The sequence below is a fragment of the Cavia porcellus genome, unplaced genomic scaffold (genome assembly GCF_034190915.1).
Source record: "Cavia porcellus strain 051 isolate PalLab524CR breed Dunkin Hartley unplaced genomic scaffold, mCavPor4.1 scaffold_15, whole genome shotgun sequence".
Lineage (NCBI taxonomy): Eukaryota > Metazoa > Chordata > Mammalia > Rodentia > Caviidae > Cavia > Cavia porcellus.
In genome coordinates, this window is record NW_026947498.1 from 21,907,359 (window position 1) to 21,932,125 (window position 24,767).

General features: G+C 32.1%; 1 long non-coding RNA gene across 19 annotated transcripts in view; it reads right to left on the reverse strand.

The window, feature by feature from the left end:
• LOC101787661 (uncharacterized) overlaps window positions 1-24,767 on the reverse strand; it is a 432,599-nt gene that overhangs the window by 296,231 nt on the left and 111,601 nt on the right. For all 19 annotated transcript variants that reach the window (XR_010039364.1, XR_010039365.1, XR_010039368.1 and 16 more), the window contains one exon: window positions 19,994-20,046. This is a non-coding gene — a long non-coding RNA (uncharacterized LOC101787661). The remainder of the gene's footprint in view (window positions 1-19,993; window positions 20,047-24,767) is intronic.

Genomic DNA, 24,767 nt, shown 5'->3' on the forward strand with positions numbered 1-24,767 from the left:
GATTATGACATGCAATAATGTGAATTCCAAAGGCACAACACTGGAGACTAAATTAATGTGTTTCAAATTGAAAGGTATAGCAATTCACATCAGATTTAAAATACAACAGAGCTTTCAATACATGTCAGTGTTGAATCTAGTACACACAAGTTTTTCAAATTTCACAGATAATACACCATAATTTTAATCATAATTTAAATAAACTACAGGAACTATTGAAAAATCTCTAGTATTCTTAAGAGTACCATAACAAATTTCTATAAAAACATATTCTATCCAGCCTATTGCTTGTTGAAATTTTATTAGAAAATAAGTTAAAATAAACCAAGTGTTATAAAATGAATTTTTGCTTTTAACTGACCATATATATGCAGAAGACTATAGTTAACTGTGTTTGTACCTTTTTCTCTTAATTTAGTTTTTCCTGATGCTTTCATGTCTTGGCATACTTTCTTCTGTCATTTTGTTTAGCAGACTTTGATGTGAAATCTATTATGAATAGTTTTCCAACTTTATATGTAGATCTATATCCATTCATGCCACCCACAGAAATATATATATCATATGAATATATATATATAAGAATATGATATAAATAAAAGAATGTGATATAATGGTCACATGCTATAACATATGTCATATTAAAACTTTCACTGTCATCAAGCATATTTAACTTTCTATGAGCCATATGGCATTCAGTAGAATATTTTGGGTACTCTTAATAATCATATTTAAAAAATAAAAACGGTCTACTCAGTACTTTAAAGATTCCATTTTACTCTCAATTGCTGATACAACTTTGTAAAAATACACATTTCCCTCATCTTATTTATAAGTAATTTTTAATCGTACCAACACAACTCATATAACAGCAATAAGGGGAAAAGGCAATGACCAAATTGCAGTAAAATCCATAAAGGTTAACAGCTCTCTTGCAAAATAAATAAAACAATTCCCACTAGAAAACATCAATACACAGGAAGAAATAAATGTGGAGAAACATCAGCAGATATGAAATCGTATAGTTTCAAATTTATTAATACTATATATTTTGGAATGACAAGCTCTTCAAGGTAAAAGTTTGGTTTATTTTTCTTGTGATGTTATACAAAGAATTTCATAAATAGCTCAGGGTTTCTTGAAGCCACTTTATGTCTCTGAAAAGTACAGATGTCCATAATTATGGAGTAGAATTAGCTTATCCGTGTACGATCATTCTCACCTTAAAACTGCCACTATGCAGACATTTAGAATGTTAATGAGAGCATATTTATCCCCGCTACACATTCCTTCAGGCTTAGTGAGATTCTTCCTGAAACAAAGATTCCATAGTTCTCTACAGTCAATAAAGATAGCCATAACATCAAAGACAATATTACGTTTCTTCAACACACACCATGGCAAATAGTGAGCTCCTCAGTACCCTTCACAAGCTGTAAGAATGAGAGCAGTTTGACAAAGCTGCTATTCGTTATTTGGTTCCCAGTACTCTAGTGGGTACTTCTAACTCATCAGTCTGCAAAGTCTCAAGAGTTAATGCAACTCTTAGGGTTCCTTCTGGGTCAAAGAAGTGGCTTAATGTTAGCTAAAGAAGAATAGCCCTGGCTACTGTACTTCAATGATGAGTTTTTAAATTAAACAACAAATAACCTTTTTCAATTGTTAATTGAAATATATTTTAAAAATTTAGCCGCTTGTGCCGATGAAAGGGCTCTTGTCTGGCTGCAGGGTATCATATAAGCTCCATGTGAGAAAATCTGGAAACTCTAGGATCAGCAAATATATGTAATAGGAAACTGATGCAAAAATACGTTATATTGAAAATGCTGCCATTTCTAGTGCAAATGACAATTACATAACATCTAAGGCAACTGTATATAGCATTGCTTCATTTTATGGAAACATGGCATAAATATAATCTGTATGTATTACCTACACAGAGATACAGATATACAGTATTGTTATGAAGTAAGATGATAGAGTATTATGACAAAGAAATTTAACTTTTATGCTGGAAAACATGAGCTCCTAAATGACATACTATCTAACTCACTTATAGGTAAGACAATTTAAATTAATTAAGTAGAAAGAAATGACTTGAATGATGGAAAAAGAATCTACCATGTTCCATTTTCTAATGTAACTGTAGAAGTACAAAATAGATTATGTGATATACAAACAAGAGGTCTTTGAAACTGTTCTTAATGTTGGTTTGTGTTTTCCACAATTACTGTGTTTATTTTCCACTGTGTATGCTGTGACTTTCTCTAAACTCTTAAAATAACAAGGTTAGGATGCATGAGACATATAGATATGTTGTATAACAAACTATTTAAATACTTAAGTATTTAAGACAGTTGTATAATATATTCATCAAATAATGGTGGTGTATGCATCACACAAAATTATTTTTTAAAGTTTACAATGGAAAAATTTCTCAAGATTTGTGTGTAAACTCTCCTCAGTATAAGTACAACCATTTGACATAAGATAGGTATATTTCTATCAGTAACAGAAAATCCTAGCATATACATAACTAACATGATATTATACATAAATCTGAATTACAAATGTTTTACAGAAATGTCTCTATGCTTATCATAGGAACTTTTGTTCATGGACATCAAAGTTTACGATTATATCCACATTTTTTAACCTATCAAACACAAGTGGAATATTTGGAACTTCAGGGTATCCTCAAAATAATATACTTAAACTGAGTAACAAAATGTTACAGATGCTACTTACATAGTGGTTATCTTCACTCTGGCCAGTACCTAACTGAAGTTGCCAATCATTGAGGCATTAGCAGTTTGTGTGAGTTCATCACTATCTTTCATCCACCTTTATAATCCCAAAATTAACTCAAGCGTTTCACTGTTCTCAATAATTTAGAATCATTACCTGACTGCTAATGAGCAGCATTCATTCTTGTCATACAAGGAGAGAGAAAGGGCATCATGGAAACTCATGACATACATGTCAACAATAGAATCTACCAATAGTTAACGCTAAACACCGATAAATAATGGATGCCTTTAAACAATTGTTCTGAGTGATTTTGGCACTTTTTTTCCTCTATCTATATATTTTATACAAATGATTCTAGTTGTCAACACAATTTGACTCATTTTCTTGTGTCAGAAACTCTATTGAGTTTGGGTAAACAGTGTACCCACTATAATTGGCTCAAGTTTTCACCTTATCATGAAGCCAGAGCAGGTAGGGTGACACATTATAATTAATTTAAATAATTAATTAATTAATTATAAGTAGTGTGAAATCCCTCTCCAAATGTAATGATGGAATCTGGTTTTTTGCCCTTTTAGCCTATTTGTTCTTTCCTTCCTTCTTAGACACTCATCTATCCCAACAAAAGGCAAGCACAGTGATAGAAAGCTTTACTATGGATCATTTAGAAAAATGACAGCTTAGAATATAGAGGGTATCTGTGAGTCTCAGTATTTGCCCTGTGGCCTAAATTCAGGTGTTGTATGTTATGAGACCTCTTGTATATATGCTTTGGGCACTTTCTCACTGTAGCAGGGATTTCTGTTCCTGGTACACGAAATCCTAGTAGTCAGTGTTTTCAGCCATGATTCAATTTGGTGCTTAAGATATCCTAAAATACCATATGTGCCCAGCATGTATGCTAAAGAAAGGATTCATACATAGAGCAGAAGTTATCCAATGCTTTGTCAGGCATAATTAACATCCAAAATATGATTCTAGTGTAGTTTTCTTTTACCTATTGCAATCATAATTTGTGACCTTCAAAGAACAATATTTTTTCTGTCTTTACTTACATGAATGGAAATTGAAGGACACAGTCTAGATGCTAGAACTATCTAAATCTTGGGGGACATTTCAACTATTTGTAGTCTGAGCTGAATAGAATGACCAAATTCTGAATCACCTCAGCAAATTTACCATCACCTGTTCTGTGTTGGTTGACCTTGAAATTTGACTGGATTACTAGACTGACTGCATGGCAATTGAATCATGAGGATATAATCTTATCAATAATTAACTCATTAATGAGTTCATAGCTGAATAGATTATTAAGAGGCTGAGCCTATTGGAAGACATGGGCCATGGTTTGTGACCTTGGAGACTATGTCTGGGCCTTGGTCCCTTCTGCTCTGTGCTCTTCCTCCAAAGTAATTCTCAGAAGTTTCATGAAAATTTCTTGATTTACAGTATTTAGGGGTGGGAATAGCAATCTCTTGCAACATTCATTACAAATCTTGGGATTCACATCAAACACTCATATTAATTTATTCTAATTTAGTTTTAACGTCCCCAGGAAGCAGAGCCCTAATTCATTCTATTATGTGAGGTATCTATAGCTATATTTTGAGGCAATAATGAGAGCCTAGATCCTTCATGATATTCTTTTAATGCATAGATTTTTTTTAAAAAAACAACAAGAAATTATATCCAAGTTGAGTCGCTTAAGAACAAGACTACTAATAATGTGCAAAATAAGACAGATTTGGAAAATGAAAGAAAACATAGCAAGCTCACGTAACTTGTTCATTTGCTAAAGTTTAATGTCACTAGTGATGTACAGTTTGCTTAGAACATGCACAGTATATAGAGAAGGTAAAGCAAAAAGTTTCATTATAAGTCTGGCTGTAAACTATGCAAAGACTGTGTGGATGTCTAGTAGATTGAATTTTTGTATTTTCTAAAAATGCATAAGCTAAAGTCCTAATGTTATAGTATTAGAAGGTAAGGCCTTTGGAAGACAATTAAGTCATTCAGGTGAAGCCCTCATAAATGGGATTAGTGCTGTTATATGAGAGGTCAGAGAGCTCTATTGCCTGATGTCCACTATTGGAAGACACAGTGAGAAGCCAGCTCTCAGCCACCTGGAAGAGGGCCATCCCCATAGCCTAACCATGCTGGCATCCTGCCCTTGAAGAATCCAGCCTCTACCACCACAAGGCATATGCTTTTTTTGTAAGGAAGCCAATCAGTCGGTGGTATTTGTTCTAGCAGGATGGACCAGACAAAAATTGATAGAGTACCGTAAAGGAAACGGAAATAAAGCTTGTGACAATTGTGTATAAAGCATATATAAAAAATACTGGCAAATATAAAAATAATAAATGAAAAAGCATAGGGAAAATGCTTCATCTTTGTTATTTCAAAAGTGATAGCTTGTTTCTTAATTACCAGTTTGTTGGAACAGTACTATCTTTTTTCATAAGAATTCATGGCTTTCAAACTGCAGCATTACCCAACTCAGTGGACAGTCTAAGGAATGTCTCTACTTAGTGCATCACTTGGAATAGCCATATATTATTCACTGAGAACTATTAATAAGATGAGATATAGATCTGCTACACTAGTCTCGTATTATTATAACATGGCTTTTACACTAAATGTTTCAGAGAAGGGCATTTTTATAGGGACATTACATTGACATTTTTGTTATATGATTTTCATCTAAAAAGAGAAAATGATTGAACAAAGATCAATAGGCACTCTGAGAGTTGACTTGATAATGTTAATATTTAAACTATTTTTTAAAACTAAAAGATAGTATGAAAGGAAATTGGAAGGAAGACAAACTCCAAAAGTATTTGAACTAATTTGTTTCAGAATCACAAAAGGAAATTCTGAGTGCATGTTAAGTACATTAAATTTTATTGCAAAATTTAAGGACTCATAATAATTAAAAGTACCAATAGGAAAACAATTTCAAGTGATAACAAGTGCCAAAAAATAATAATACCAGATATAGAATTTCTGGTATGAATTAGAAAACATTTTTAAAATTATGTTGCCACATTATATTTACTTTGCCATTCATTTGCAATTCTTTTTTTATATCTCATCATTTACATTTAAAACTACCTTTTGGTAAAAACAAAACAAAACAATATCTTATTGGGAGGTGTCCATGGAGTCTAATGTTATGACAAATACCTCAGAAAAATGATGCCATGTAAGGCACATATACTACAGATGTATTTTGACAATAGCTAATTAAGTTATCTAAATTATACCTAAAATCATCACCAATGTGACTGAGCATTGATGAGAACAAATTAGAAACTTCCTGATAGACAGTTCATTGCTCTTGAGTCAAATTTGAAATTCTATCTTAGTATAATGCATTACATATAACGTGAATCATACCCTTGCTCTTAAGAGTCAGCATGTAATGCTACTTCTTTAGGAAATGAAAGACAAAATAAAGAGGTAAAACAGAAATACGTTATTTAATTGAAATTAATATCGCCCATCCCAAATAAAGTCTTCATTTTTAATTTGATATGGAAATTATTTTATCCTTGAAAATAGTAATAAAGCTTGCCCCTCTAGGATTATTATGAAACGAAGTGATCTGTGATAAGTTCTTTTTCTGAAATACTTATATGATGGAAAATAATTCTATCCTAATTCAAATATATATTTTCTTAACATTGATAACTATTCTAATACTACAGAAATAGTAATACAAGGGTTTTTCTATTTTACTTGCAGCTCAGTATATCAAATTTATAAATTGTGATATCAACATAACGAATTTCTTTTTCAGCTATTTTCAAAATAAAATGTTTAAATAATCAATGATTAGTATTTATATATATATATACACCAATATATTCAGTAATAACAATTTGATATTCTTTTATAATAATCTTCAGAATCAGAACACTTCATGTAATACTGTGTTTTCTGGAGTCTTACAGTATTGCTGAGATTGTCCTCATCTGTTTCTCTGATTTCCAAAAACAGAACCTAAGATCACAAAGCGCTGACATGTGTACATTTAATGTACCTGGATAATGGCAGGTCACATTCTTAGTACAATGGATTATGAAACACAGACAATCCAATCTTCAGTTTGTGGTTCTTTCGTTTTTATCCTGTAGCTAATTTTTATTTCACCAAATACATATTTTAACTTTCAATTATTTTATTCAACATTATAATCACAAAAATAATTTCATAGAGGTTTTGTATATAACAGAATTAAAAAGCTGAACTTTCTCAAAATATTTTAACTACCATATTTTTAATAACTTTTATTTGCTTTTACTCAGAGCAAAAGGAATGTTAGGAAAATAAAAATCTGTGGGAAAAACAAAAGTGAATTAGATATTTGGTAATGCCAAGTGGACATTGAAGACACAATGTAGAAGGCTAACAGTGGTCCTTCTTAAAAAGTCATATATTAAAATTATACTAAATATATTATTTGTTTACTAAAGAGAAACACATTTTTCTTTTACTAATGAACAGATAAGACCTAAACCTGGAAGAAGGTGTATTTTCCCCTAAGACCTACCTAAATAAGTTGTTCCTATAAAAGCTTAGCCCGTAAGTGGCCAGAACTTTCCCTGACCACAATAGAGTCTTATCACTGACACTCAGATAGTCTGCCAACACTTCCGCTGTTCTGGACAATATTTCATACCTATATGTTGTGCTCTGAACAACTACTACGAATATAACAATATGCAATGTGTTGATTCTTGTTGCTCTCCTAGTAGCCAATTTGAAACTGTTTTATTGTTCTTACTTTTTCTGTTTAAAATTTTAAAAGTTAAAAGGAAAAATTTATATTCCAAAAGCAAAATCACTGAGTGAAACCATCTTGGCAGAAGTTTGCTTTTCATTAATAAGTGTTCTTGAATGCTTTATCTGCTGTATATAGACTTCCATAAGAGAGAGTCAAGGTCATGAGTTCAATCTCTGGTATCAGAAGAAAGAGAGAGAGACAGAGACAGAGACAGAGACAGAGACAGAGAGACAGAGATGGAGAGAGAGAGAGAGACAGAAAGAGAGAGAGAGAGAGAAAGAGGGTGGGGGAGTCATATGAAGTTTATCTGATAAAGGTGCAGAAAATAACCAATCACTGAAATTTGTAAGTTTATTGACATCATTTAGATATACATGACGATCACATTCATTGCTTCAGTGGTAGACTGCTCACTTTGGAAATATTTCAAGTAAGAAACCAACTTTAAATACATACCGCCAAATGTTGCTATGATAATTTCCCCCTTTATTATAATACTTTAAAATATGTAATCAAATATATTTAAACTCAAAATGAGTTTACTTTCAGATATAAAAGACACAGTAACTATAGTATTCTGCAATCAAAATTTCTTTTACTAAAAAAAGCAGGGCATTAAAATACCAATACCTCATAACATTTTTAAAGATAATTCTTGTATGAAATGTCTCTTTTAAAAGCATGACTATTTCTTTAGCCTTTGAAGAAATATGAGAGTACAGAATTAAACAAAGGTGGATTTTTGAAGATACCGAGTTAAAAGATAAAATCAGCAAGTCTGCTTCACATGGAAGAATCTCTTCTAAAAAACCAAACCAAACAAAAAACTACAGGACCCTACATCTGAATATGAAGTTTTCATCATAAAAACTGAAGTATCTTACAAAAAAATTGTCTCATCACTTAATTGAAATTACAATTTTGCAAACTTCTTCTATGTGAGCATAAAAGGTCAAGTTTCTATTTTATGAAAACAAACAAGTATTTATACTTTAAAAAGTTTTAAATTTATAAGAGAAAAACTATGCAAATATGTTCACAATTTCTCAGTAGATGTCTTTCTTGGAAAAAACATCACATTTGTCATAAAATTCCATTTCAAAGTAATATTTTACCACTTATTTATAATTATTTAATCAATAAATGACAATTAAAATATAAAAATTATGAAGTGTGATATATTTTGAGACATTTGTTTTTAAAGTTGTTTACATATAAAATTTCTCTAAGAAATATTTCTATTTCATTGTATAAAAAAATTCTTAAAAGCTGGGGATTTAGCTCAGCAGCATAAGCACCTATCTGGCAAGCACAACTTTGTGAGTTAAATCCTCAGGACCAAGAATTTTTTAAAAAGATTCTTAAAACAGTCAATAAATACAAAAATTCCCCCTAATCTTTAATTTCTCATAAATATTTATTTAAAAGGTATCTTCTTTGGCCAAGGATATGACTCAGTGCTAGTGTGAGGTCTTGAGTTCAATTCCTAGTACCAAAAAAGGTACTTTTTTATAAAAAGAGTAAGATTAATCACAAATTCTAATTTTTATATCTACCAAAACAAATACTTAAAATTACGCATATAGTTATATTATTTTTTAGAACTTATTCAATTATAATTTGTGAATTATATACTAGAGACCATCTCTTTCCTCAGCTAACCAACTATTTGTATTCCAAATAAAGTACTGCACAATTGTCACTGGAATGCAATACATTTAATTGGGTAATTTTAAAAACAGAAGACCAAAGATTCAGAATTTTTACTCTTTTTAATTTTTACCTTTTCATTAGTATGTAGCTGCGGTACATAATGATCACATTCATCATGTAGAGTTGATACACACATATATAACATAACTCATTTCTTTCTATTTCTTTCCCTCCTCCTCTCCATTTACTGGTCTCCTCCAAGAAAAAAATGTACTTAATCCAACTAAAACCCAGTTTTATTTATTTCTTATGCCAGTCATACATCACTAAAAAGTATAAGATGAATTATATTTGTAAATATTAACATTATAAAGCTAATAAAACTGTAAGTTCCTGGAAATGAGAGATATTATGACAACATAAGATAGTGTAGCATAAAATGTTCTTGGAAACCTAAATTCTAAAATAAATACTCTCTAAATATTTACTCTGGACACTAAAGCACTTTTACAATTTGTTTGGAGCTCACACTTTATTTGAAAGTATTACAGAGGAAAATATTTCAGCCGGAGTCCTAACACTGCCTATGATTAAATATGTGCACAAGAATGAATGTAAATAAATGTACATCTTCCAATTATCTCTTGTGCCTTTATAAATATTTAACCTTGTCTTTTGTGATAAGAAATATTACCTTTAACCTGCCAAAGATGGAGGTCCAAAGGAACACCTCCATGATACAACCAGGTTGTAGATTGGGTGTTTGTGTGGGAAGACAGTTCATTAACATCATTTTCAATTTTTAATTTCCCTCTGTGCTGATGAAAAGACTAGTGAAAGGAACAAAAGGCCCCCACTAGCTGTAAACAAGATAGAACAAATACCACACAGCTCCAAATCAAGAAAACACAGGCTCCCCTGCAGGCTTCTAAAGGGAGGAAGTCACTCCTACAGACTGACATGTCAGTAGGAAGAGCCATCGGTACCTGGAGAAGGGAGAGAACAGGCAGTCGGACCTGGTCCTGCACAAGTTCCACTGTGTTGTCAGAATGCAGTAGGTTCCTGAGCACAAAATAGATGTGACTTTATATTTCTATTACATTTCTAAAGTCCAGAGGAGGCCTCTAATGCTTCTGTGTGAGCATAGAATTGTGTATTAATAATCTGCTTTTGCCCACTCAATAGTATTATGTTATATGACTACAGTTATAAAAATATTTTCATTCCTAGAATGTCTAACATAAAGTTCATAATAAATCTCTACATCAAATGACGAAATGAAGAAAATATACTAGATGCTTTATGATCAAAAATATCAAACATTTGAAAGAAAATTTGATAGCCCAATTTGTAGTCTTGAATCATATGATTTTCAAAGAATTAGAATGTGTGCTTATGAAAAACCTGACTAATGCCTCCGTTGGTAGCTTTTATTCAAAGCTATCTAAAATGTATTTGAGAAGCACGTTATGTGGTGGTGCACTCTTGTAACCCCAGCATTTGAGGGAGGCTGAGGCAGAAGGATCTCTGTGAGTTCCAGGCTAGCCTGGACTACATGAGCGAGTTCAAAGCCAACATGCACTACATGGCATGACTCTGTCTCAAAAGAAAAATAAAAAGAAAAACCAGATGCATTATTAATTTGTTTGAACATATTTCCTTCTGTAAGGCTTTTTAATCTCACTTCTGAATTTTTTATGTCTGTACTCAAACTACTATTAAAAATCTATAAATTACACTTAATCCATTAGATGTTCTGATTTTTTCCTGTTTAAAAATAAATAAATGACAGTATTCCAGAATACTATACTTGCATTCATAATTTTCTTCATGGGCTGAGCTTTGAATTTTTTTTTATTTTAAAGAGATTAAGACAAAAGAGGACACAACAAAGCACATCAGATTAGAACAATGCAAGTAACACAGCATTTTACCACAAGACAACCCATAATTAACAGTAACTACCATAATGTCTCTTTCTTTGAAATAGTTGAGTATAGCTTCATATACAATAGTATCAAACATAACACAACAATGTAAAGCCATTCAAGAGAATGAAAGCATTACAGGACTCTCTGAACCAAATAGCAGAGAACAGACAATGGCTACTATATTATCTCATTTTCCATAGAAAATTTGTTTATACTATCACACATAATAATATCCAATAAGATATAACAGGATAGAACCAAAGGAAACAGAAAAACAAAAGCATAGTAGGACTTCAGAGTAAGATGAAACTAAATCAGCACTGGCTACTCTGTCTTGTTTTGAATTTAGAAGAAGCTTTTCTCCTCTCCTTTTGAAACCTGTTCACAAAGGGATAGATTTCTTGCAAGATGGAAGCGGATCAAAGGCACAAGAATGAGGGGTGAGGAGGAGAGGAAGGGGAAATCAGGATAAAGACGTGCCATGAACAAGAATCTAATAGCCTCAATTAATGTAAATGCTATATGTCATAACATGAGCTAAGACAAATATCAGTAAGTATGAAAAAGAGGGTAGGGAGATCCATGGGGGAGAGGGGAGAGAGTGAAACACTAAAAATAATGTAGCCACTCCCAAGATCACGAATTGCAAAAATGTACCTATAAGGTTTTTTTAAAAAAGACTAATAACAACACACACACACACACACACACACACACACACATACACACACACACAGCTTGTTCATTAGCAGGTTGTTCTGATTTTTATTTATATCATGTACTAAAATATTGGTATTTCAACCAATCTCACTGGAACACAGTAACACTATTCCCAATAATATAACTTTGGTACTGGGCTGGCAATCATTCTTTGTTCATATATTTAGCAGAATATAATTTTATGATACAAATATAAAGATAGACTAAAGCAATAATTTTTAAACATTTAAAAATGGAAGGAAAGGTAAGATACAAATACATAGCAATAGTTACATTTTATACTTAAGAATGTATGTGTGTCAGGAGTTTGTTGCTTTCAATTGAATGTGTTTCCCAGTTTCACCTGTTGGAATCTTCATCCCAAATTGAGTGATTGTTGAAATGAGGGACTTTTAAAAGTTGATTAGGTCCTGTGCCCTGCCAGGCATTCTGATTCTCAGTTTCTCTGAGAAAGGGAATAATATTCTACCTTACATTTACAACACAGATTTATGCCAAGAAGGAAACAATACACTGTCATTAGGAGTCATAAATGAAGACATCTCTCCAGGACTTGTTTCTAAATTACTGTGTTCTGTTCTCTTCTCCTCTTTGTGTTAGATACACCATGTGACTTGTGCTGGGAGTCAGTGAGATGCTCCTCTAGTCCTTTAACTGCCATATGATGCTTACCCCTCACCCCCACCTCGGCTCCAAAAAATAGCATGCAGAGGATCTCTGTCTCCATAGCATGAGTAAAAAGTAAACCCATGTTGGGATAAACCAATGGAATGTGGGAATGCCTTGCTAAGCATGTCCTAAAAATTCTGTCAGGACACGATAGTGCATGCCTGCAATCCCAACTGCTTCGGAAGATGAGACAGAGGATTGTAAGCTCAAGGCCAAACTGGAGAACTAGAGAACAGTTTCAAATTAAAATTAAAAGTTCACGGAGCAGAAGTTGAGATACAGCTCAGTGCAAGACCCTGGGTTCAACCTCCCCTAGCACTAAATATTAACTAATTCATTTGTCAGTTAGTTATTAAAGTATTCTGATTTAGAAAATATATAAATTCCAAAAGGTCAAAATTACATCTTAAGAACTAAAAATAAATATATTATACAACTATAAAAAGTATTTACAGCAGCCTGAGAAGAACTGGAGGATACTGCAGTGACATAAACTGCATTGAAAGACAAATGCTACATTTTCTGGTTCATACATGGGAACTAAAATTGTTGACTATATAGAAGCAGAGAGTAGAATACAGAAAAAGGAAGGAAGACACCAAACTATAGTTACACAGAACAGTGAATTCTGATATCCTGTAGCGCAGCATAACTGTACTTTATTATATACTTTATAAAGAACTAAAAGACAGGCATTAAAAATTTATCAACAAAGAACTGATAAATGTTTATGGGTATGAAAACACTAATTACCCTGATTACATATTTTGTACATTTATTGAATTATCATATTGCACAATTATTATATGTGAATTTAAATAAATTTAAGAAGAAAAGTACATAAACATGAATATAAAATCCTTGCCACACCCACTGCTTTTTAGATACAAATTATGGTGACATAATTATTTCAATTATACCACTTTTAGACCTACAATTCTAATTACCAGTATAAGTGCTCTAATTTTTTGTTACTCAGTTCATTTTAAAATAGATAAAATAATCTAAATTATAAATTAATTGCACAAATATTGTTACAGAGACAAATATGAGGACACTGCCAAAACTTTACTGTAGTCTTGAAGCCCAAATATATCATTCATAAGCTTTCAGAAGCGCATTGCACATCAGAAAGAAAATCTGGGGCTGCCATCATTCAAATCTATGTTCAGAAGACAAACATATATCTGGTACATAATCATGTGCCATATATCTGTGCATTTTGCAAACTATCATTACATAAAATTACAATTTCTGTGAAAAATAGATCCATTTATTAGTCATTAATAAGATGCTTATAGAGATTTACATCTCTTACTTTAGATTACATTAGTAAACCTTTGTCAACCTTTGGCTGGTTTTGCTCAAGTGAATCACAGTTTACCACTTAGATGTGTCTTATCCAAGATGTGTTACTACACGACTGTGTACAAGGCTACATTTGTGTATGTTTAACGAGACAATGGAGGGAGTTCTTCTCTTACTGGATTTCTACTGGCATAATTTAGAAGCCTCTAGGCTTTAAAGGCATGCAAACTCCATTACTTAAAATCAAAGAAAAAACTGTGTTCAGTTATACAAAATGCAGCGCTAGCTTTGAGACCTTATCATATAAAATACTTGGATAAAGACTTCAGCAGAGTTCTAAAGCTAAATTCACAGAATCACTGGGAGGTGTGGTGAGATAGTAGCCAGCAGAGCCTCGGACTCACCTAAAAATCCATGAATCCAGAATCCCTGTTGAGGATAGGTACACTTTCTCACTCTCCTACCCCAAGGATTAGTAGGTGGTGTGGTAAGTGTTTATTTCACCGTTTTAAAAACCGCACCTGTTTAAAAGGCAGTTTGCTAAGTTTTGACATGTAAAGTTTTGATAAGATAAATGCATGAAAAACGATCAGCACAATTAAGATTCATCATCTATTTCTGAAGACTTTGAATCTTCCCAAGTGTTTCTAATGCATGGCCGAAGCTGAGAAACAGGATCCTTTTAGGAGAAAAGATATGTTATGACCTCTTTTCTAGCAATCTGACATCATTTGTGGAGAATTAAAAATTCAGTAATTCTAACTAATATACAAGTGAGAACAAAATAGGTCTAAATACAGAAACAAGTGTTATTGCTTTTGAAATACAAAGAAAGAAATAAAGGAAGAGAAAAAAAAATTTTGTATCATGGGTAGCCATCATCATTTAAGCATAACTAAAGAATGACAGATGAGATTTCTATTTATGTGTGTAAAATTTTGATGTACAACTGAAATTTCATCATATTCAACATGTGAAATAACTTGTGTTTAAACATTATTATACATGATATAGCATGTGTGTCCATGTTGATATACAATTTTAAATTACTTTTAAAAACCCTATTTTAATAAAAACAAGAACTCTCCTTTGAGTCACATAAAATAGCTATCTTTATTTTAATAAAATAAAAATAATATTTAATATTAAAAATATTGCAATGAAAGTAAAACTTAATTTTACTGTTAATTTTAGTTTCCTATTTATAGTTAAATGCTTATTAGACCATATTTCAGAATTTCTTTTACTTAAAATTTCAAAGTCAGCTGTGGTATTCCGCATCTGTAATCTCAGCCCTTTGGATACTGAAGTAAAGGGGGTCATGAGCAAGCCCAGCTGAGGCAAATTAGCAATTTACTAAGACTGTCTCATAATAAAAATTACAAAGGGTTGAAAACATAGCTCAATGTTAACCTCCTGGCTTCCTATGTTAATTCCCCAAATACCAAAACAAATCAAAATTTCAAGAAAGCCTACATTAAGCAAATTTCACTCATACCTTCATTACTGAGATATTTTATTCATAGTCTTATCTGACAGGATTCCCTTGATAGAATTAGCTTGAATTTACTATGAGACACTTCATCATCCTTATCTGCGTACGTTTTTCATCATAGTTATAATCACGGACTCCATGAACTTGGCAATTCACTCACCCTCTCTGGCATTCTAAGTATGTAATACGGGCATTAGGTTAGACTGTCTTCAAAAGTCTACCATCAGTGTGATTTTTTATCCTATATGCAGAAATCCATCTTTCTATAAAAGGAACAATCTCAACATCTGACAAACAAAGGCCACTATGCCATTGGCTCTTATGTTTTGCTTCTCAATCTTGAACATCAGGGCATGTCTGTAGAGGAAAAATGTCTTTGCAGACTTTTAGTGTGGTCCCATCTAATTGTTTTGTAAATTTAATTATAAAATTGCAAGTAAATTCCTAAGACTTTTGTACAACTACAGAATCTAGAGTCAAGCACAATAAATCAGTAGAGCTATAAAACACCATTCATTATTTACCTTGTAACTATTGAACAAGAGGGTTGAAGTTTTTCTTTCTTTCCTAAAATATATGAAACCAATCTCTTGATAGTAACTAAGAATAATATTTTCTTCATCAATGGATGATAAATCAGTGAAACCACATTACCCTGAGTCCAATTTTATGAACTAAACAATAAGAATATTCTAAAAAAGTATTTGGTTCAAAGACTAACATTGCCAATGTTTGTAGAATGCTACAAATTACACTATTCAAAACTAAACTAAACATACCTTGATATGGGGAAGAAATGACTAACACTCAGCATTTAAATACAAAAAGAAAAGTTTATTTCCTTCAAAACATTTTTTAATTCAGTTAAATTTGTTGGTATAATTTAGGTATATACAATGATCAGATTCACCACAGAGATTGTACCTGTATATAATATACATTAATTTGTCTTTTTTCTCTTATTCCTCTCCTCCATTTAGTCTTCTTCCTCTTATTTGCAAAGCTTTTTTTTATTTTATCCTTTCATCATTTTTCTTTTCCACTCCTTCCTTTCCCTTCTCCCTCCCTAGTTCTCCTTTCCTTTTGAACAGTTTCTTCCCATTCCATCATATCTTTTGAACAATTTGGTTCCTATTTACACTTTCAGTTTCAAACCCCAGTGAGACAATACAATATTTACGTGTAAGTCTGATTTATATCATTTAAGAATATGGTCGCAAGGTCCACCCATTTAGCAATAAATGTCTCAAGTTTAACCTTTCTATGACAGGGTAATACTCCATTATATTTTTAAAAAAAGCACATTTATTTATCTATTCACTGGTTGATGAGCATTGAAGCTACTTCTAAAATTTTGTTATCACAAACTGTGCAAATATAAACATGGGTGCACATATATATATGATTGTGGTATGGTGCTTTTAATTCTATTTGGAAAATATCAAGATAAAAACTTTTAATGGAACAAAAAATAGCAAAATATGCTTTGATTGCTTTGTGTACCATGAAGACAAGAGTCAAATCTTTATTTTGGTCACTTGTATGCAGTAGCTGCTAAATTCATCAACCTGATGTTAATTTCTCCCTCTCAAGTCTCCCATACATCTTCATGACTAATTTTGACTAACTCAGACTTACCTGTTGAACTTATAATCAAATACCAACTACGTGAATTTATTTATTTTTTGTCTTTTTGAGACAGACTCTCACTATGAAGATCAGACAGCCTTGGGCTCACTTTGTAGCCCAGGGTGGTCTCAAAATTGCAATGATCCTCCTGCATCAGCTTCCCAAATGCTGGGATTGCAGAAGTTCACAATCGTGCCTGGCTTCAACTATGTGACTTTAAACACTGAAAATTACATCCTATTTAATAATTTAATGTGAATATTTCAAGAAAAATCATAGTAATATAACCTTGGTTATGCATTATTTGGTGCTATATGTACACAACCAATTTACAGACAAATTTCAACAATGTACTAGTATCATTTAACAATTACAGCTCACTTTGTCTTTTAAACTACTACCCAGAGCTCAAACTATTGTTCATTTTAGCCTAATCCACTGATGTGGAACATGAAGCCTTATTGTATCAAAAAGCTCTAACTATAATTCTGAGTAAGACTCTGATACTTCAGATATCGGTATCCAAAAGACATGCTTTAAAGTAAGCTATATTTAAGTCACATATATAAATTCTGTACATTACTAAGCGAAACATTTCCAAATCATTAAAAAAATCATATCTCAATTATATTTATACAATCCAAAAATGCATTTAGAGACATTTTCATAGACATAAATCTCAGAATTTAAAAATAAAAGGAACAAGAAATAAAGTATTCAGCAGAATTATTAGAAAAAGTAGCAAATGGGCAAACTCTTGTTTTAGCTTTTTGAAAGAATTAAGAGGATATGCAAACTGCTAATGTAATATGGTATTATATAGTAAGTGAAAAACATAAAACAGTTAGAAATAGTTGATAATCTACCAGATTTATCCAGTAATAATTTTGCTAGCCACAAGACCTTAACTTACACATGTGCTTTGATTGAAAGTCTAGTAAAATGAGCAGTGTCACACCCAGAAAACGTCTTTGAAAATTAATTCAATGGTAAATGGAATCTCTACAAAATTCAAAGAACTTTTGATGTTTTTTTCAAATTTACACACACCACCTCCAAAACAGATTCTAATAATTTCACTAATGAGTTTTTCAAAATAACCCACCCAATTAAGATTAATGTAAAATTTCCGATATAATATCATTTCCTTATGAGTACCAAAAAGAAAAAAAAAGGCAAACAATACAAATTCCATATCATTTTCACTTTGGCTAACTCTTAAAAATTACCAAGTGAATAAAAAGGAACTGATCTTAGGTGTGCAATAAAACAATAAGCATTCTGCTATGCAAGGATAATACTGTAATATTATGCTTTTCAATATATGCACATATGACCTCACCAAAAAAAAAAAACCTGTGGACATAGTGTGGAGGTACATTGTAGAATTCTTAAAAGTACAAAAGAAATAAAGATGCCATGTTATTTTTAGATGATTAAACTGAGTGATAGGTCTATTATACTATGCATTTTATTTTGTGTATATATTTAAGTGTTGATGTAATACATCACTGATTTTAAAAGAAAAAAAATCAGCCGATCAAGAGAAGAAAACTAAATAATCAGAATAAGAAGTTATATATTTCAACATCTATAGAACTTGAGAAATTTCTGATAATCTAGTTAATTAGCAATAGTATAACAAGGAGACAAACAACAAAAATTACACAATCAACCTGATAATTAAGTGATTCATGAGAGTAACTTGAAATAAAATCAGGAAGAACAAGAATAACTCACAGTCATTTATGTTGAACTGAAATCTAGGGTCAATGCAACAAGCAGTGAGCTCAAAATTTTAAAATCAAGATACTGAAAAGTGAAAAGTCAAAGGATCCAAAACTGTTCTTTTTGCAGATAAGAAAGTTCTATACCTGGGACCATAAACTAAGCCACCAAATAATAACCACAGCAAATAAAAAGTGAAATGAGGTATCAAAATACAAAAGTGCATAAGCTAGCACTACTTTCTGATTTTACAAAAACCAAATGAAATATAATAAATTTCTAATACATGACTAATACCTATCTCGTATTGTTTGAAATATTTTTCTGTTATCAACCTTCTTAATTCTCATGACAATCCCCCTATTTTGTAAGTATTATTAGCACCATTTTCTCGATGAGAAGGAAAACCCAAAAAGAGCAAAGGATTTGGCCACTGTCACACAGGAGACAGAGGAGTAGAAAATTCAAACCCACCAAACAAAGCCCATGGGAGTCCACAGAGAAGTCCTTGCATTTTCACCTTTTATTGAATCCTTCCAATAGGCTGTATGTTCTTATACTAAGAATACTCACTGTTTCATACAAAGTGTTAATTGATAATGTATTTGTATGCATGTACACTTATATCTATACACTATATACACAGCATTAGGAAAAGGTAATAAATATAACTCAAGTTCTTTGCTTGAGTCATGAGCTCATATACAGAATTATCATTATTTAGACATCTCCTTTGTATTCAAAATCATTAAAGGATCTTGCATCCATCTGTGTAACACCATGACTATCGAAACTTGCATAGGAAGTTTCAGGGATGATAAGTTTCAATTTCTGCCAAGTGATTATGGGTAAGAATTAAACAGTTTATTATTCTAACTTAAAAACTGAAGAAATTATCTTTAAATGGACTCATTAAAGTAAAATTAACCAAGTACAAAGTGTATAGGGATATTTAATTTTACATCACCTTAAAACATTTAATTATGTCTCATAGAAGCCCATAGGTTTTATGCTTATGATTGCACTACAAGAAAATGGACACATGATTACCTCAAAGAACTTAATATGTCTATTTCTGTTTCTAATCCTTCCTACAAACAATTTATAAAATATGTTTGCTCATAGCAAATCAGTCATTTTCCAGACACTTTACATGTTCATATTTCAAGATAATAAATTTAAAACAGAGAAATTCTTTAATGAATCTAACATTTTTTTATAAAAATTAAAACTTGAGTCAAGACTACTACTTCAGTGCTCAGAAAGTTGGGTTACTGATAAATAAATAAATATGTTGATATTATAAGTAATTTTACTTACCACTTGGATTTGGGATTTCATTTGGATAGTTATCCCAGTAAAATTCTGAAGATCTGAAATTAGAAAGCAACAGAGGAGAATCATCTAAATATCCTTTATACATCCTTTTGTATGAATTTCATATGACTCTTAACTCATGCTTTCTCTAGACTTCCACAGAGATATAGTCAGACTGATAATTTTCATTTAGTATGAAAATTGTCTAAATTCAAGGAGTATCGTGTTTTCTATTTATTCACTCACCACATTTAGTGCTAGGAGATCCACTCCAGCCTGGCTGCCCTCAATCTTAACATTAACTTCAAGAACCACATTGTGAAGTTAAAAGAAATAATTCACTCTCAACTCTCACTTGATACTTCCCTTGAACAAAACCGAGAGACTGTTATCACTAGTTTCCTATTTTTAATGTATTTTAAAACTCTGTGTGGAAAACTCACATTATAAAGTTTCAGTGTGATAAGAAGAAGTCTATATGCTGATATTTTTCAGTTCATATACTAGGCAATTTTACACATTTAGCTATTATAATGCTTGTAGAAATGTATTTATTTTGAGATAATAATTACAAGGTATTTAAGATATAATAGTATCATCACAAAGCACTTTTGAAGAGTACTACAGAAGAACCCTTGTCATTCAAACAATTCCTTACTTGTAAAATATGGGGAAAATGTAACTCAAAGGAGGAGAAATAATTTGGCTAATATTTTAGCTCTGAAGCAGTGCTGTGAGTAGATGCTTAGTCTTACGACTTCAGCTCATATTTTTTTCTAGGAGAGTATTTTAAAACACATTTCTTATGAATCTAATATATTCCAGGCATTGATTTGGACACTGGAGATTTAGTGACAAATAAGAAAAGATTTTGATTTTATTAAACTTCATTCTAACTATCTTGGTTCATTAAAATATTGAATATGTTTTCCACTATATAATTAATATAGAGTGAAAGTTCAGTCAAAATGTTGAGCTTTCAGAATGCAGCAACTTTGATTTGCTTATTGATCTGAATCTATATCAACTTCCAGGCTCAGTGTGAAGTTTAAATGTATTCTGTAGAGACTGAAAGTTCTAAACATCCAAATTAGTAAATAGATTCCACATGGAAAACCAAAATACAAAACTTGAGAGCCATTCTGTAGATCATTTCTTAACTATTGTTTCATATTTGAACTAGTTCAGTACTGTTCTTATAGTAGGGATTTTCAAAAATAGTCTGACATAGTTTAATATAAAAGCTTGAATGTGTAGGTCACTAAAATCCTTTTCTCACTTCATTTTCATACTCCCCGCCAAAAAGCTACAAACATGTTGCTGTTGGTTATATTATCTTATCACTTTGAAAACATGAGTGACTTTCACATCAGGTAATTTGGATATTTTTCTGTATTATAAAAAATACCAGTTTAAATCTAGAAGCCTAAGAGCACCAAATAATGCACTAAACATAACGTTAGCTTGTTGAGATCTGCCTAAAATTATAACAATTAACACAAAGATATGTAGAATGTTTACTCAGTGTAAACTGATTATCAGGTTTCCTTGTGACCAGCCAGTGAGTAAGGGCACTGAGTTCCCTTGAGCATCCCTCTGTTTTCACTCAGAAAACCTTCAAATTTCCTGTAAAGTCCTTTCGTATGACATTCAGCTATTGAGTTAGTAAATGATTTCACTAAAACAAGTCAGCTCCTAGAATACATCACCAGAGAATGCCTGAGGAGAGCTGTTCCTTCGTTTTAAACAAGAGATTAATCCTGCACCCAGAGCATGATCACAAAGTTGGTGATCGATAGAATTAAATCAGGTTAATGCCTCTTAATTAGCCAGATTAATTGTCCTTTTCTGTGTTACAGCTAAAGCAGTATATTATTTTAGGTTCACACACATAGGACATAAAGAACATTTTGTGGCAAATAAAAAATGTACATAAAACCGTGACATATTATCACATATTAAATATATGTAATTCATGGTTTGGGACATTCATTAAAAATGTCTGAACTTAAAATTTATTTCTTTGGCCACCTTCATCTTGCTTCCTTAAAGGAAGCAAATATGTATTTTTGTTCACTGGATAAGGCAACTATAGGTTTTTTTCAAGTACTTTCCACTTCTAGAGTCAAGTTTAATGCCTTCCTGAGGAAAACTTCAGTGCCTGTTGTTTTATGCTATGATCTTATTTCTAAACAGTGCCATTAAACAAGTATAACTCCCAATCATAAGATTTTTTTCAAAACTATCAAATATCAGTGTATTCCTTTTTTAATTTCATTTTTTACTTTAAAATTCCATACTGCCTTTTAACCTTGAAAACATGCCTAAATGCTACATGTCGTCTGGCTAGAAAAATTGCCAAAGATTATCTTTTTCTGGGAATTCAGAGCTCAAATGAAATACAGGTGACAAAAACATATCCATTTCAAACAAAGCATTAACAAGGAATCAAATATTTATGTCAAGAACAAGCCACATAGACATTGGCTCTATTTTCCTTAGTTCTATCCATTAGCATGTGCTTGAAATAGATTCATCATTTTTTCCATAATGTATTTGCTATCATAGGGTTTTAGAAAGAAAAAGAGGATGAAAGAAATGCACTGGGGAAGGAAAATTCTAACAGTGACAATGTCCACTATGCATTATTGAAAAGTAAAAAGCAGGGAGAGACGTGACTTAATTTACCTTGTTTATGATATTATTCTGGCTGCTGAGAAGGAAGTGACCAAAAGAGTTAAGTGTCAGGTGGTTCTAGAGAAGCAGGGAGAAAATGTAGAAGGCTAGTTAAGGTCCAGGACCACATACTGATTCTTTCATTTACAATACAGTAGTAGAAATAGAAGTGTAAGCAGCTCAGATGTCTGGAGCATGATCCATGGAGAAGACAACTCAGGCCATGATATCATTTACTCAAAGAGTGGGTGAGAAAAATTTGTAGATGGTGGAGTGAAATGACACTGGAAGAGGAGACTGTTTCATCCATATTATCCCTATAGATTTAAAAATACTATATAAGTCATAGTTAACAAGCTATCCTTTCAAACACTATACTTTCTACATTATCAGTCACAATTTTGTTAATAATTGGAACCACTGGAGCCATTTCTTCTATCTCTACCACATCATACTTGGTGTTGCTGTATCTGTTCCTCATGAGTAATTCCCATCTCGCTCATGCTCTCAGTCTCTCAATCCCCAGCTACTTCCCCCAAGTCATTAATAATGCTTATGTGTTTCTTATCTTGACAATTCATTCATCTTCTTCAACTAATCTCCTTCCCTTCCTTACACAGCTAAGCACTTCAAAACAGAACATGAACCTGTTAATTTCAACTCATCCATATTCTTCTCCTCCTTTTGTACACTGAAAGTAGATTTCCACTGCCATTATGTAACTGAAATTGATCACACAGAAATCCTAATTAAACTCCAATCGTGCCCACCCTGGAGATTATTCCATTAGTTTTTTCACTGGCTCTTCATCCTCTTTTCTACAGGTTGCTCTTCCTACTTTTTTTCTTTTTTCTCTAGACATTTTGCATTGAATCTATTAATATTTCACTTATTTAAAGCTGTTGACCAATAAGCCTGTGCCTCTAATCCATAAGAGACATTCGGTCTTGTATTCTGAACCGTAGACCCACATATTCAAATGTCTACATGACATCTCACCTGCCACTACACTTTAAACAAGACATAGGTAAGCACTGAGAAATAACAAGTCCTTTTAAACATTCTTGATTTTTTTTCCCTCAAAAACATCCCCTCCTATTCCTATTGGTGAATAGCTCCACTCCCCAGAGAGTAACATGAGATAGATTCCTGGGAAGCACTCACAATACTGTATTTTCCACAATGTCCCAATAGTATCGCTGATCTAGACTTGTCAGTTCTACATCCTTCATATCCTTCAGCTTGCCTCTCCTGTGCATCTCTTCCGTTCTGAGCTTATTTTGTGTCTTAGCATGTCCTGAATAAATCACTCATGCATGTTTATTTTACTCACAAAATTCCCATGTAGAAACATTTTTAGAGAATTCAGCAATTTCCTGTCATTAACTTCACTCGGGGTTCCTGTCTTGTTAACCTCACTAAAGTAGGTGGAATTAAAAAAATTATAGTGAAAAACAGTGAATTAATGAATAAATGATTTATCCTAAATCTTACTGAAACCCTAGCATAAGTAAATAATAGTTAAAAGTAATCTATTACTTTCTACTCTCATTTTGTAGCAGATTCCATGACAAATGATGTACTTACTACTACGTATACGGGCTAGGATGAAGAGAACAAAATGTCAACATAGGACAAATCTATTATGTCAACTATTGACAGCCATAAGCCATTTATTGGCCTTTGTTTAGGGTGCTACACTTGAGAAAGCAATTCCAAGTTAAACTCTGAGCTTCAGAGCTTTTGGAGAAGGAAAGCAACCAAAATAAACAGTATATTAAGTTTAAATTAAATTGGCCCCATTTCAAGACACAATTTAAAAGATCCATTAGTTGTCTTGCTTCTTATTACCAAAACTAACCATAAGCAAAGCATATGAACTCCTTAAAGATCTTCAACAAATAGTAATTTTAAAAACATATGTAATATTCTTCTTGTGGCCAAGCTAGAATTACACTTACCCCGTGGTACAGATGGAAATGATTTGCTAGATTGCTCTATTATTTTACCATTTTTACCTATATAAAATCTCAGGCTAGTGTACACAAGGTGTCTCACACCATAAGACATGCCTAGACAAATCTGAGTCAGAAATCCATCA